This window comes from Lolium perenne, chromosome 4, assembly GCF_019359855.2.
Source record: "Lolium perenne isolate Kyuss_39 chromosome 4, Kyuss_2.0, whole genome shotgun sequence".
Taxonomy (NCBI): Eukaryota; Viridiplantae; Streptophyta; class Magnoliopsida; order Poales; family Poaceae; genus Lolium; species Lolium perenne.
Genome location: NC_067247.2, coordinates 266,710,496 through 266,726,692, shown reverse-complemented (window position 1 = coordinate 266,726,692; position 16,197 = coordinate 266,710,496). Strand labels below are relative to the sequence as shown.

Sequence of the window (16,197 nt, the reverse complement as noted above, 5' to 3'; positions counted from 1 at the left end):
GAGTTATGGACGAAACCTAGAGGGACAGGGACTCTCCCCTTCCCCCTTTTCTTTGGCCGGCCAAGGAGGTGGAGTCCACCATGGACTCCACCCTCCCACTTGGTTGGCTGGTTAGGGTTGGTGGAGTCCAACCGCGACTCCACCTTCCATGGTGATTTCTCCCGGAAGATTCTAGAACATTCTAGCGCCTTCCATAAATGCACCGGATCATTTCCAAACTTGGAAAGTGACTTCCTATATATGAATCTTATTCTCCGGACCATTCCGGATCTCCTCGTGATGTCCTGGATCCCATCCGAGACTCCGAACAAAATTCGAACTCCATTCCATATTCCATATCTACTTAAAACGACATCAAACCTTAAGTGTGTCACCCTACGGTTCGTGAACTATGCAGACATGGTTGAGATTTCTCTCCGACCAATAACCAATAGCGGGATCTGGAGATCCATAATGGCTCCCACATATTCAAAGATAACTTAGTGATCGATTGAACCATTTACATACGATAACGATTCCTTTTGTCACGCGATACTTTACTTGTCCGAGGTTCGATCATCGGTATCACCATACCTTGTTCAACCTCATCTCCGACAAGTACTCTTTACTTGTACCGTGTCATATCATCTCTTGTGAACTATTCACATGCTTGCAAGCTAATCAGACGATATTCCACCGAGAGGGCCCAGAGTATATCTATCCATCATCGGGATGGACAAATCCCACTCTTGATCCATATGCCTCAACTCATACTTTCCGAATACTTAATCCCACCTTTATAACCACCCATTTACGCAGTGGTGTTTGATGTAATCAAAGTACCCTTCCAGTATAAGTGATTTACATGATCTCATGGTCGAAGGACTAGGTAACTATGTATCGAAAGCTTATAGCAAACTGAACTTAATGACGTGATCTTATGCTATGCTTATTTGGGTGTGTGTCCATTATATCATTCACCTAATGACATAACCTTGTTATTAATAACATCCAATGTTCATGATCACGAAACCATGATCATCTATTAATCACAAAGCTAGTTATACAAGAGACTTACTAGGGACTCCTTGTTGTTTACATAACACACATGTATCAATGTTTCGGTTAATACAATTATAGCATGGTATGCAAACATTTATCATAAACACAAAGATATATTATAATAACCACTTTATTATTGCCTCTTGGGCATATCTCCAACAGTCTCCCACTTGCACTAGAGTCAATAATCTAGTTTACATTTGTAAAGATATAACACCTTGGCCTTCTGGTGCTTATCATGTTTTGCTTACGGGAGAGGTTTCAGTCAACGGATCTGACATGCTCAGAAACGTATGTATTTTGCAATTCATTTGCGTCTTCACGCATCACTCATTTTCCAAATGAGTCGGCATTTATCGTATATGTTCGGTCTTCTGGTGGAACCTTAATTCCGCGGTCTGAAATATGTCATTAATATTGTCACGCACAATATAGCTTCAATGTTCTGACACTATCGGAACTACACCAAGTTCTCAAAGAACTTTTTGACTTAACATCCTCAGTCATTGTCAAAACAATGACATACTCTGCCTTCTTTTGTAGAATCCGTCACAATATTTAGAACTCTTCTAAATTTAATCTAGCATTGTGCTACCTTTTAAATAACACTTAGTCTAATTGAGATTTGAAATTTATTTTTATATGTGACCAAACTAATATCAGTGCAACACCTTACAACGATTTGTTTGTCATTACCCCATACAGAAACTATATATATCCTTGGTTCTTCTAAAGTACTCAAGGATATTCTTAATGTAGTCCAATGATCATCACATGAATCATTCTGGTACATGCTCATAACACTTTAGAGCATAGGACATCTGATTGTGTACATTTTATTCGTGATCTAAAATCACTCATGTGTTTTTACTCATTGGGTGTCAGATACACTCTAGTCTTGTTTAAACCTTCACATGAAAAGAACACCTTCTTAACAATTTCTATATTGAACTACTTCAATATCCATTCTATGTACTTTGACTTAAACTTATTATGTGTTTCAATCTATCTTCATAGATCTTGACACTAAATATGTTTCAGTCAATATCCTTTCATTGATGTTAATTCTCAATGAAACTTTTTTAATCAAGTATATAATTACATCATTTATAACCAACTATATGTCATCTACATAAAGTGTTATAAATATGTCTCAGCGCTCCCACTTAATTTCTTGCAAATGCAAGCATCTTCATCGTTTCTGATGAAATCAAAAACTCTTTGACTATTTCATCTGGTGAAGATTCCAACTCAACAATACTCACTTCATCCAATTGAAGTTTGTATACTTATCTAGTATTTCACGGACTAGCAAAACTCTTTGGTTTGTATCTAGTATACATCCTTCATACATACTTCTGGTAAGGAATGTATTTCTGTCATCCTACTATCATATCTCATAAAAGAAATATGTAGCGATTACTAGAATAATCCACATAGACTATAAGCATCGCTACGGAAGATCTAATCTTATCGTAGTCAACTCTTTGAACTTTGTCGTAAACAACTTTTCGACAAGTCGAGCTTATTCAAGGATATTCCATCCAAGTCCATCAATTTTATAGATCCATTTACTTTCAAAAAGTATTCATCTATCTTGGATTTCATGGCGTATAGCCATTTTAACGGAGTCAGGGCCCATCATAACTTCTTTGTTTGTAGTTGGTTTATCATTGTTCAAAATCAATCCTTTGTTCACAAATCATTTATTTGATCACAAAGTAAACCATACCTACAAGGTTCAATATGTACTTCGATCTCCATGGCTAAAACACTTTGTAGTCATGGGAGCCATGATCGTCGTGGCCGCTTTCGGAACCAATTCCGATGCTGCACTACTCTGATCATTATGCTCAGGTTCATAAACCTTATCAAGTTCTATTGTCCTCCCACTCAAATACTTTGCTAGAAACAATTTCTTGGAAATAAGAAACATTGACAAACACTTTTGTCTTTGTCTCCATAGTGGGAAGAATTCCCAATCAAATCTCTGGGATAACCAACAAAGACATTCATTCGATTTTGGTTGTAAACTTATTTACATATGCTATGCAAACCAAAATTTAAGAAAAGACTATTAAGGTTCATACCCATGCCATAACTCGTATGGTGTAGTTTCAACGGATCATGATAATGCTCTATTCAGTGTAAAAGCGGTAGTCACTAAAGCATAATCCACAAAATATAATGGCGTCATATTATTTTATCTCATCATTAATCCAACAAGGTTTGGATACATCTCTCGGATACTACATCATCACTATGATACTCCAAGAAATGTGAGTTGTAGAACAATTTCATAACTCTCTTAGATGTTCGCTAAAACTCGTAATTCAAATATTTCCACCATGATCCAATCATAGATATTTGACTTTTCTATTATGATGATTTCCACTTCATGCTGAAATTTATTTGAATCCATTCAAATGTTTCAAACTTCTTACTTATCGAATATATCCACATATATATACTCAATTCATTGTTGGAAGTTTTCATGAAGTAGAAGAATCTCCTGCACACAACTATGCCCAGTGAACCACATACATCATCATGCATGTTTCCACTAAGTTAGTTGCCCGTTCAACTCTTGGCCTATGAACGGTATTTCAGTCATTCTCTTTAGAAGAGATTTGCAAGCGCCAAATGATTCAAAAATCAAATGACTCCAAAAATCCATTTGCTTGGAGTTCCTTCATGCGTTCCTTTCTAACATGACCTAAATGGCGGTTCCACAAATAAGTGGAATTCAAATCATTTGCCTTATGGCATTTTAGCGTCAGTGTTATGTATGTGTGTTGCACCATTAAGATTTACAATAACTTATCCATCATACATGGAGTAATGTCATAATTTGAACAACTCATTGTTTTCATTTAACCAGAGCAAAATAACAATTTATTAAGTTCTTTATTATAAATTCTAAGGGATAGGTAGAATGCCAACGACAAACATAATAACACTTTATTATGTTCCAGACGTGCATTACTACCATATTCTTTATCAGTCACTTAGGCCATCGTATTCTTGTATTGCGTTGTATTGTATGACATCTCATACCAACCAATCTGGTACAAATACCCAAGAATTTCATTATGTGACCACACAAGGAATACATCCATAACATGTATATCATCTATATACACCTGAGCTAGACTTTCTAGTCTTTTCTTTCTTTCTGCCAAAATATCTTTTGTAGTTTCTCTTTTAGCTTACCTCATCCTCAGAAAAAACACTTCAACATCGATAACTTATAGGTTTGTTGGTCAAATACCAATAACCTTGAGGTTCTTACTTTGAAGTTGATCAACAAGTGTTCCGGATTTCACTATTAGTAACCTTTTAATATGATGAACAATTTCACTCATAATTTTTATCCATCAAATCATGACGATTTTCTGAGACCATGTCTGTACATGCTAGGCTCATAAAGTTTAACATCAGTATTCGCATGTGCAAATCTGGCTTGCACCTGTTGTATGCACACGTAGAATCTATAACACCCGATCATCACGTGATGCTTCGAAACGACGAGTCTTAGCAACGGTGCATACTAAGGACGATCACTTCATGGATATGCGAATATCGTTAGTGCCCCAATAGTTGGAGGATTGGGACGTCTGGCGTCTTCAACCTTCGTACATTCCCATAAAACTTATGAGTTTATATAGTCTCACCAAATTATATTATATCACCTTGCAATAAGGTCTTAGATATCACATATATCCCATACCTTGCTTATTTCTGAAAACAAAATTTCCAGCTCCTTACATTTCAAACGGATTTGAACTTCAAGTTTCACGGAGACAAGATGACTTTAGGTACTAATTGAAACCATAGCTCTTTGAATCAACAATGTGAGGTTTACTAAAAGTTTGCAATAGGACTTAATCATTTCTTGATTCTTTAACAATACGGTACCAATCCGTAAAGTTTCTTGTCAGATTTAACAGTATTTCTATCTCAATTACAAGACTAGCGCATGGTAGATAACAGATGCCAATTCTAAAAATTTAATTCAAAATACTATTCAGACCATGTTCATGATAATTAGTTCATGTTTTAATCTAATTACTAATGAACTCCCACTTAATACAACATCCCTCATAGTTGTTTAGTGGTACACGATCCATATCCACTACACCAAAACCAATCATCACGTGAGATGATGTAGCTTCAATGGTGAACATCAACATGTTGATCATATCATCCATATGACTCGTGTTCAACCTTTCGGTTTCCTGTGTTCCGAGGGCATGTCTGTGCATGCTAGGCTCGTCAAGCAAACCCAAGTATTTCCGCGTGTGCAACATGGCTTACACCCGTTGTATGTGAACGTAGAATCTATCACATCCGATCATCACGAGATGCTTCAAAACGACGAACTGTAGCAACGGTGCATACGAGGGGAGAACACTTTATTATCTTGATATTAATGTGAGGGATCATCTTATAATGCTACCGTCGCGATCTAAGCAAGATAAGATGCATAAAGGATTAACATCACATGCAATTCATATGTGATATGATATGGCCCTTTAGTCTTTGCGCCTTTGATCTTCATCTCCAAAGCACGGACATGATCTCCATCATCAATGGGCATGATCTCCATCATCGTCGGCGTAGCGTCAAGGTCAATGGCGCCGTCTTCATGGTTGTTCACCACATGTAGCAACTATTACAACTACTTTGAAATAATACTATTACATGAAATATAAAGACAACCATAAGGCTCATGCCGGTTGCCACAATACAATAATGATCATCTCATACATATTCATCATCACATCATGGTCATATCACATCACCAAACCCTGCAAAAACAAGTTAGACGCCTCTAATTTGGTTTGCATATTTTATGTGGTTTAGGGTTTTCGAGTAAGATCCAATCTACCTACGAACATGAACCACAACGGTGATACTAGTGTTGTCAATAGAAAGAGTAGATTGAATCTTCACTATGGTGAGAGAGACAGACACCCGCAAAGCCACTTATGCAATACAAGTTGCATGTCGAACGTGGAGCAAGTCTCATGAACGCGGTCATGTAAAGTTAGTCCGGGCCGCTTCATCCCACCATCCGGCAAGATGCAAAGTACACGAACTAAAGACAACAAAAGCATCAATGCCCACAAAAACATTGTGATCTACTCGTGCAACCAATCTATGCATAGACACGGCTCTGATACCACTGATGGGATTCGTAGCATAGAAAACAAAAAATTTCCTACCGCAAGAACGAATAACAAGTCAAGATCCAATTTAGAAGATGGTAGCAACGAGAAGATCATGAGACTAACCCTCGAAGATTTCCAAAGCCTACGAGATTAGATCTCGTTGTTGCTGTAGTCGATCACTTGCCGCTTTCGAAAGCGCGTAGAAGATCTTGACGGTGCCACAGTCGGGCAGCACCTCCGTACTCGGTCACACGTACGGTGTTGATGACGACATCCTTCTCCCCGTTCCAGCGGGCAGCGGATGTAGTAGATCCTCCTCGGAATCCCGACAGCATGACGGCGTGGTGGCGGTGGTGGTGGAGAACTCCGGCAGGGCTTCGCCTAAGCGCTATGGGAGTAGTATGAGGAGGGGAGAGGCTAGGGTTTGGGAGAGGGGGGCTGCTTGGGCACCGGCCATGGGGAGCCCTAGGTGGTGCAGTCAACTTGTGTAGGCTGCCCCCTCCCTCTCCTCCTCATTATATAGGTGGAACCCCAAGGGTTTGCCCAAAGTCTTCGAATAAGACCCCAATTCAAAAACTGCCATATGGACGAAACCTAGAGAGACAGGGACTCTCCCCTTCCCCCTTTTCTTTGGCCGGCCAAGGAGGTGGAGTACACCATGGACTCCACCCTCCCACTTGGTTGGCTGGTTAGGGTTGGTGGAGTCCAACCGGGACTCCACCTTCCATGGTGATTTCTTCCGGAAGATTCTAGAACATTCTAGCGCCTTCCATAAATGCACCGGATCATTTCCAAACTTGGAAAGTGACTTCCTATATATGAATCTTATTCTCCGGACCATTCCGGATCTCATCGTGATGTCCTGGATCCCATCCGAGACTCCGAACAAAATTCGAACTCCATTCCATATTCCATATCTACTTAAAACGACATCAAACCTTAAGTGTGTCACCCTACGGTTCGTGAACTATGCAGACATGGTTGAGACTTCTCTCCGACCAATAACCAATAGCGGGATGTGGAGGTCCATAATGGCTCCCACATATTCAACGATAACTTAGTGATCGATTGAACCATTTACATACGATAACGATTCCTTTTGTCACGCGATACTTTACTTGTCCGAGGTTCGATCATCGGTATCACCATACCTTGTTCAACCTCATCTCCGACAAGTACTCTTTACTCGTACCATGTCATATCATCTCTTGTGAACTATTCACATGCTTGCAAGCTAATCAGACGACATTCCACCGAGAGGGCCCAGAGTATATCTATCCGTCATCGGGATGGACAAATCCCACTCTTGATCCATATGCCTCAACTCATACTTTCTGAATACTTAATCCCACCTTTATAACCACCCATTTACGCAGTGGCGTTTGATGTAATCAAAGTACCCTTCCAGTATAAGTGATTTACATGATCTCATGGTCGAAGGACTAGGTAACTATGTATCGAAAGCTTATAGAAAATTGAACTTAATGACGTGATCTTATGCTATTCTTGTTTGGGTGTGTGTCCATTATATCATTCACCTAATGACATAACCTTGTTATTAATAACATCCAATGTTCATGATCACGAAACCATGATCATCTATTAATCACCAAGCTAGTTATACAAGAGACTTACTAGGGACTCCTTGTTGTTTACATAACACACATGTATCAATGTTTCGGTTAATACAATTATAGCATGGTATGCAAACATTTATCATAAACATAAAGATATATTATAATAACCACTTTATTATTGCCTCTTGGGCATATCTCCAACACATAGATATATTCAGACATGAGATACTTGCTACCCCATCCTTATTATTAGTGTTGACATGAATTGCATAGCTCAAAACCATGTTTTATGTTCTCTAATTTTTTTTGAGGTTTAACTCATACATTCCCTACTTACTTTTTTGTGTTCAAGAGTCAAAAAGAAATATCCCTGAAAAGAGAGCACAAAGAGTCTTCCAACAATTCTATAGAATTCTCCTAAGCATGCTTTATGATTCATATTACTTATGATTAATGTTTCTTACAATGCTATTTACTATTATGCATGCTTTGTAGAATGTAACACTTATCACTTGATGAGTTCATATTACTTATTGTCATTTTTATCGACTAAACCTTGTGATACTTTGCATGTTTATTTAGAAGCTATATATTATAAACTCTAAAGTTCATGTTAGTTTTATCACCTTCATGGTTGGGACGAGCATAGGTTAAGCTTGAGGATGTTGATGCATGTAAAATGCATACATGAACTTTATCCTTTATCATATTGAATTCCCACATATTTGCAACATATATGATCATAATACCATGTTTTACATTGATTTATGGGAATTTACCAATGATGCCCTCTATTTAGTTTATAAATCTGCAGAAGAGGAAAATCATGTTTTGTTTATTTTTCACTTTTAGAGACCTATACGGAGTCAAATTGACCTGAGATTTTTGGACCGTCACTTTTTCATCAGGAGAAGCACCCTGGGTCCTGGAACCACACCAGGAGAGGCCTGAGGCCCGAAAGAGCATAGGTGGCGCACCCATCAAGGTTGAACACGCCATGCAGCCTCTTTTAGCCGTCGATAATTGAAACCGCGTGATTTTTTCGTCCACCGATGTATTTTTACCTAAAAATCACTATATATATGGCCCCAAAGAGTTCTCAGGAGGAGAGCGCCGCACAAACATAGAAACACGAAAATAGATGCTGCAGCAGAGAAGATTAGAGGGGGAAACTCTGTCGGGATCACCATCGGAGGGATCTCCACCTTCTCCAACGTCTTCATCATCATCACCATGATCAAGGGAGAGTAGGCGACCTCTAGACTACGGGTTTGTGGAAGTATCTTGATCTATTTCTCTCATGTTCTTCATAGTTCTTAGTGCCATATGAGCTGCCTCACATGATTATAGCCATATTTGTAATACATATGTGGTGGATCTTTATTCTATGATATTGTGCTATGAGATCTGATCATATTATGTGTAAGATGTATTGATACATGCATATTATGTACCCGTTCTTAACTATTTGTTCTGATCCAACATCTAGGCAATAATGGAGTAGCATGGTTTTAGTGATTAGATAGTGAGAATAAATTTATGATCTATTATGGCTTTGACTTTTCTTTTGCTACCTCACTAGGGATAAAGTGAATGCATATGCTATGTTCGTCATGTGACAATAGTGATGATCTTGTTTGTTCAAGGTAGCATATTTGATATTCAAACATCATGTCAAAGTACTTATTGATATGCTCTGTTCATTATTAATACAAAATTGCAAGGCTGTTTTCCTTTTATTGTGGAGTATAAAAGAGATGTGTTGCATCATCTCTATGTTAGGAAGTGATGCCTACATGAATGTATCTTACTCATATTATTATTACTAGCAAACTACTGGCACGGCGGCACGCCGCGCCCAACATGTGCCTGTGAGTTAAAGAATAATAAGTGGTATTTTTAGAGTGGACGCATACTTTTGATTGAATGCTCGTTCATCGCAGCATTATTTATGTCCAAGTTGTCAGATAAATCATCTATCAAGCAACAATGTAGATGAATTCGCAAAAAGAAAAGGCAACAATGTTGATGCATGTGGTACATGTATGGGATCTCGTCACAACTTTTATTACACCATCAAAGATAAAAACTGACTATGCAATCCCTGGAAGCCATCGTATGCACATTACACTTGGTATCTGGGACGTAAAAACATAGAACACAATTTTTGGAAAACCTTATTATTTCTACTTGGAGGGCAATCAGTATTTACCAAAGTCACCTCTTGTTTGTCAGAGAAAAGGAGGCTAATTTCCATGCCTTTGCCAACCGTGTTGGGGATAACCTACTCCTTGGTGGCACGCCTGATATGTGCTTCTTCTTTGATCTTCAGCCTGAACTCGTCCATTATAAGCAAGGAAGCAACCCAGACTTAGTAAGAACATGTTTTTTAAAACTACTTCAGAGGTCATAAAGCTGAATATATTTGTAGATGAAAAAATAGAGAACTTCCAAACATTGAATTGCAAGAAATCAATAATAGATCCCTAGATATAAGTAACAAAAAAGACAACTTCCTATGCCAAAGCTCATATATCTGGCACCTTTTAGAAGCGGGCAACTTACATTGTAGCCTCAAGAAAAGTTTATTTAGTAGACTATTATAAGGACACATGCGTAAAAAAAGAAAGTAATACATCAGAGGTAACATCCGGCTTGGAAATGATAACATGTTACCTAGGAAAAAAATATGTTCAATGTATTGACTAAGACACATCTAGATGGCGACATGAGATACTTAGTATGCATGGTTCTATTAAACTGAACTGTGTTCTATGTTGATAACGTGAAATAAGTAGTTGACTTCAGAAACTCGTCTAAACAGCTCGGAAGCATCTTTCTAACATTATCTGTCTTAAAAAAAGAGAAAAGAACAACCAGGGGTAAAAGAACATTCAAATAACTTATCAACTCTGATTAATATAAAAAGACGAAAAACATGGTTGAGGAGGTTTCCATGCTAGCTAGTATAAAGTGTATGCAAAATATAATTCAGAAGAGTGTGTAAATTCACGAATTGGTTTGCATGAAAATTATTACTTTGTGAGGTTGCAAGGTAAGATAATTTATATATTGCAAGAAATATAAGTTTAAGGGTGGTGGCAAAAAAAATATTTTTTATGCGAAAGGAAAGTTCAGATATAGGAGCATCCATTGATCTTTAATACAAAATGCAAGAAAAGTGTAATTCGAAAGATTAGGCATACTTATGAATTAGTACAGACGAAAATTATTCACTGCTGTGGGATCACAAGGTTAAACAAATCATACAAAACAGGAAACATGAGTATAAGTGTAATGCTATGAAAACAATTATGATATGGAAGAAGATAACCAGATATAGAAGAATCGGTTTATCTTCGTCCACGAACGCAACGTTCTAAAATAACCGGGGACAAAAAAAGAGGGAAAACAACATGGGAGATGGCATGCATAATGCAAGGTAGTTCAATACAATGTTTCAGATCATAAAACAGTACCTCATCGACAATAAACTCTAGCTCATATAAGTTCTGCTTTGTTTTTCTGATGCCTACACTTTCATATTCGAGCAGCACACACAAGAACCTTCCAGTTGAATCTTGGGATGATAAATCTTTTAGCGTCAAGACTTGCATATTTAGCACTTTTTGGTCTGTATTAAAGCGAAAATTCTGAGTAGAGAATTGTAGGCGGCATACCAAAGAGTGAAGATCTAATTACAAAATAATGGAAATAATTTCTTAGGGTGATTTTGTTCAACTTCGTTATGGGAGATTTTGCTCAGCACATCAGAAAGGAAATTAAGAAGATGAAAGAGCTTGTACCAGTTTTTGCTCATTGTAATGAGAACACCAAAACGCTCCATACATCTCAGAACCACATAACAGTGTGTAGGTGTCTTGCAAGTGAAACGGAAAATGGGGTTGATTCAGTTGTAATCTCTGTTTCATATTGTTCTAATACAAAATCATCTGTGATGTATAAAAAGAAAAGAAAAATACATAAGTTAGTTATAATGCTTTTAATTAAAAGCAACAGAATATGCAGGCTACAAACTGAAGTTGACTACCTAGCATGAAACTTGCCTCACCCCTTCAATTGAATAGTAATGCATATTTTTATAACTTTTAAGAAAACCCCTTGCCTGTTTAATTCGTAGGTTTGGCGAACTTAACATTGCATTAATGCTTGTGACTCCCATCCAAAAATCTCATTGGTGTTCTAGTTTTTTTTCACCTGAAAGTTCTGTAGATTCCTACATTGGGATCAATCATATTACTTAAACTTCTGAATTTGTGTGGCAAAAAGTGTATACCTAACCGGTAATTAATCTAAGCAGTAGGTTTTTTTGGGAATCATACATATGTCCTTATTTTGGATTGATTATATGGAAAATCAAAATTCGCACCATTCATTTTCTTTAAAAAGTGTATACCTAACCGGTAATTAATCTAAGCAGTAGATTTGTTCAGGAATCTTACATATGTCCATATTTTGGATTGATTATATGGAAAATCAAAATTCGCACCATTCACTTTCTTAAAATACATCTACTATAAAAGTATACTCTATAAATGCATCAATAAGCAAGGCTTTTGAGCTTTCTGAAAAATTTAGCTGTCCACAAAATATAGAGGCCTCCCAAGCCTTCAGAAAGTCTAAGTTTGTATTTACTGTAATGCCTTGAGGTAGCTCCAAGTGTGCAAGCAGAAGTCAATATTAATACTTATGGGTGTGTAATGATTATGAGAAAGATACCCATATTAGCATATTATATATGTATAAGCACATGAGAAAAATCTGCACATTTAAGACAACTGAAATGAAGTTACAAGTGCTTCTTTTTACGTGGTTGCTAATTTCAAGGTTCTACTACTAATTACTGGAATGCAAAAAGTGTATGTTGCGCATAAGGGAGACGATATCATATTTTATCTAACCTATGAGAAGAACCCGGTCAGGAAATTTAGGCCTATCAGTAATCATCCACATAGCCGAATGATTTCAAGCCTTGATGTGAAATCAAAGTAACACAATTGGCTAAATGTCTGCATATACAGAATAATTTGTTGTTAGTTTACCTCAAACAATAGTACCGAGAAGATCGCAGTAAGTTACCTGTAAGACATGAAGTGCTCCGAAAAGTGTTTGAGCCTACGGAAATTTGCAAGGCGACGGAGGTGGCTGATTCGATTGAAAATTGTTTTAAAGTGCTCAACACCACCTTGGCGGCGCACCGTCCCGCAAGCTCGAGCCCCTCCACACTGTCACCTTTGACCGCCAACATCCTTGGTCGCAGCGGCACTACACCACCGCAACAACCTGTCGACCCCTTCTGTGCCTGCACCAGCCGCCTTGGCTAGGATACGGAGCGGGCGTGTCCACGCTAACTGGTCCGGCAGGAAATAAGAAACATTACAGAGTAAAGATAAGTGATGATTTGGTCGATAAAATCTGAATCTATCACCACACAAAAAGCAAGACGAAAACTCTGTGATTCAGATATGTTTTTTTCCAAATTGATTCATGTATGCTAGAAAATCTAGGCATCTCAAGATCTGGAAATTAAATCCAAATCTTGCGCAGCCTTTGTGGAGGCACCATACTGCTTCGTGAATTGTTAAGGATAAATTATATTTGAAATCCGCAGGTCTGTAACGAATTCTTTCTGATTGAAGCGAGGGTTTTAGCATGGCACCATGTAAACTTTTCTTTGCTGCTAATAAGAGAACTTCAACAAATTTATAACTGACTGGTATCGAGTATTCAGTATAATCTTTAATAGATCTCAAAAAAAGAGTGGGAGGCAGAAAGATAAAAACGTCACAAATTATAACTCAAGTGGTATGAGTGGATGAATCTTTCTTGTGTGGAGATCATAAAATTTAACCCATCAGCATTAACTGTAATATCCAACACTGATGAAGTTAGCACTATCTTCAGCCTGAATTAACAATGCACACTATTATTTAAATAATAAGGGATGGTAAGATGTTTTGCTGCAAAGGTACATGATACACGTAGATTGAATGGTAAAATAAAGGTCGATTTTCGTCCCGGTGCAACATTGATTGAGTACAGAGAACCTCGAGTCGGATTTTCACTTCAGCAAATGGAACAACATTTCACAGCCAAAGAAGGAAGGTAAGGGTGCCTGTGCTACAAAGAAGCGAACACCCGTAAGCATTACTAATTCAAAGTGGGCAGCTACATGTATTTCCCGTCGTGAGCATACAGTGTGTGCTTTTAGAAAATGAAGTGTGGTTCAAATATCCACTGCTGCAAAGGATATGTGCAGCTCGAGCTTGTGTTTCAACTACTTACTGAACTCTTTAATTCCAGCACTTGGCAGACACTTTGTAACGGCTTATGGATGTAACTCTGTGCTACACACTACTGGCGTTTTGCATCTTTGGCCGGGATGAATACTTGTACTACCTTAAAAAACAAACCCGCTGCTCAATTCCATTGATCAAGTAAATATGTTGAACATTTCAGTGAATGAAGACAGTAATGCATCAGTAGCATTGTTGTTAGCTCTCAACGTAAATGGAAAGGCCAATAAAGAATATTTCGTAACTGAAGCTAGCTGCTGACTGCTGATCAAGCTATCGCCGAATCTTGGAAAGGGTAAAGACGACAGAAGTTCAATACGGACTGAAACAGGGAAGGGAAATAAAGAGACAAAGCGGATAAATTGGTACCTGAGGATGGGGGTCGTCGTACTGGATGGAGGCTTGCCTGAGAATTTCGACAAAGTGGGGCCGCCTCTGCTCCATTTCCTCCATGGATTTGGCGTCTGATCGACGCACTTGGGGTTCCGCTTCGATTTCCAGGCAGGTAGCGGAAGTATACGTCGGCGCTGCCAGCCTGCCACGGGGCGACCCCCATCCGGTCCGCGTCAAGCACGGTCCAGGCGCGCGGCATCTGCTCCTCTGGATTCACCAGGAGGTGGTCGTCTCAGCGAACAGCTCTAAGGAAGCAGGATCCTCTATACTCCACAGCCACCAGAAGACGACGACAGGCGACCGCCGCGGCGAGGTGGAGGGCAAGGAAAACCGACGGGAGGCGTGAAAAGGCACACGCACGTCTAGAATCCGCAGCAGGTTCTCCCCGCCGCTGTGCCACCCACAATACTCTTCTCGCTGGAGGCAAACGCGGGGACCAAGCTCAGCCACTCGACCTCGTCCCCTCCAAGGACTCCACCCCTCCGCATGTTGCCCCCAATCGCACCCCGTCGCCGGCAATGACACATTCCGCGTCGCCGCCTCTGTGCCTCATAAGAGCAAGTTGCTGAGTCAAGGAACCCAGACCTCCACAGTACCCTTACCCGGTGACCATAGGAGGCGGTACGGGCACAGGATCTAGATATGAATCGGCTAGAAAGGAGCTCGGGCAGCGAGAAGACGAAGGAGATGGAGAACGATGAAATTGATCTGAATAAATCTAGAGGATTCTTGATTTCCCTCGATCTGGTCAAAACGGATGAAAAGAGGAAGAGAAAATCTAAAGAATCTATGGGTGGGCCGAGCACAGCGGTGCCGGGAAAACGGAAGAGAGCAGGCAGTGGCGTCGGACGTGGAGGATGGCGGGTGGAGGGACACCGGAGAAACCAGAGGAAGACGATGGGGCCGTGACTCGCCAGAGATTCGCCGCGTAGTCCTGTGAAGGAGGAAGAAAAGAACGGGCAAAGAAAGAGAGACCGCGGGGGGAAGTCGAGGGACGCAGACGATCTCTCCAGAAAAAGTCAAAGCGGCGGTTCAATAAAAATGCTACATCCACCCGTAACAAAAGGGAGCACAACAATAAATTTACAAAAGGAGAAAGTGCAAAAGGACACCCAAATTGCACACAAGAAATGCACAGCGGTAACAAACACAAAATCACATACGTGTCAACCTATTGGTAATCTAAAAAAAAATCAAAATTGTGAGAAAAAAGATGTTGGTTACCCTATAATATATAGTATTATTAATGACAGTTCTCACGCGGAGGAGCATATTTGGCAAGTGCTACTAATTGGTGGAATATGGGTACATGTTGGTCCGGTATGAGAAATGAAAATAATGGTCAAGAACACCCTTTACTGGGCTTTATTATTTGCTTAAGAGTTTTGTTTTATCCTTCTAGAGAAAGGCTCTCCATAATCCCACTACTACGGAAAACTATATAGAAGAGACTTATCGTATAACAGATATTAAAATATTGTTTACTAAGCTCTACTTACATATCATGTACGGAGTAGTACAATATTTGCCAGCATTGAAGTGGTAAAATTCTCTACCTAAACATATGGCATGACATGCAGATCAGTTTGGCAGTAGATATCGGCAATCTTCTGTTGGTCTCACGATTACAGAGGCACATGTAATTGCATGGCTCATCCATATCCCTATCACCACTCTAGTTTTGACAGGTCCAAC

At 39.1% G+C, this 16,197-nt stretch overlaps 1 long non-coding RNA gene across 1 annotated transcript; it reads right to left on the bottom strand.

The window, feature by feature from the left end:
• Positions 1-9,834: 9,834 nt before the first annotated feature.
• Positions 9,835-15,489, bottom strand: LOC127331572 (uncharacterized). The gene is made up of 6 exons (XR_007869888.2): positions 14,479-15,489; positions 12,893-13,164; positions 12,715-12,822; positions 11,599-11,745; positions 11,272-11,426; positions 9,835-10,125 (listed from the first exon to the last, which is right to left on the bottom strand). It is a non-coding gene; the product is annotated as an uncharacterized lncRNA (long non-coding RNA).
• Positions 15,490-16,197: the final 708 nt, after the last annotated feature.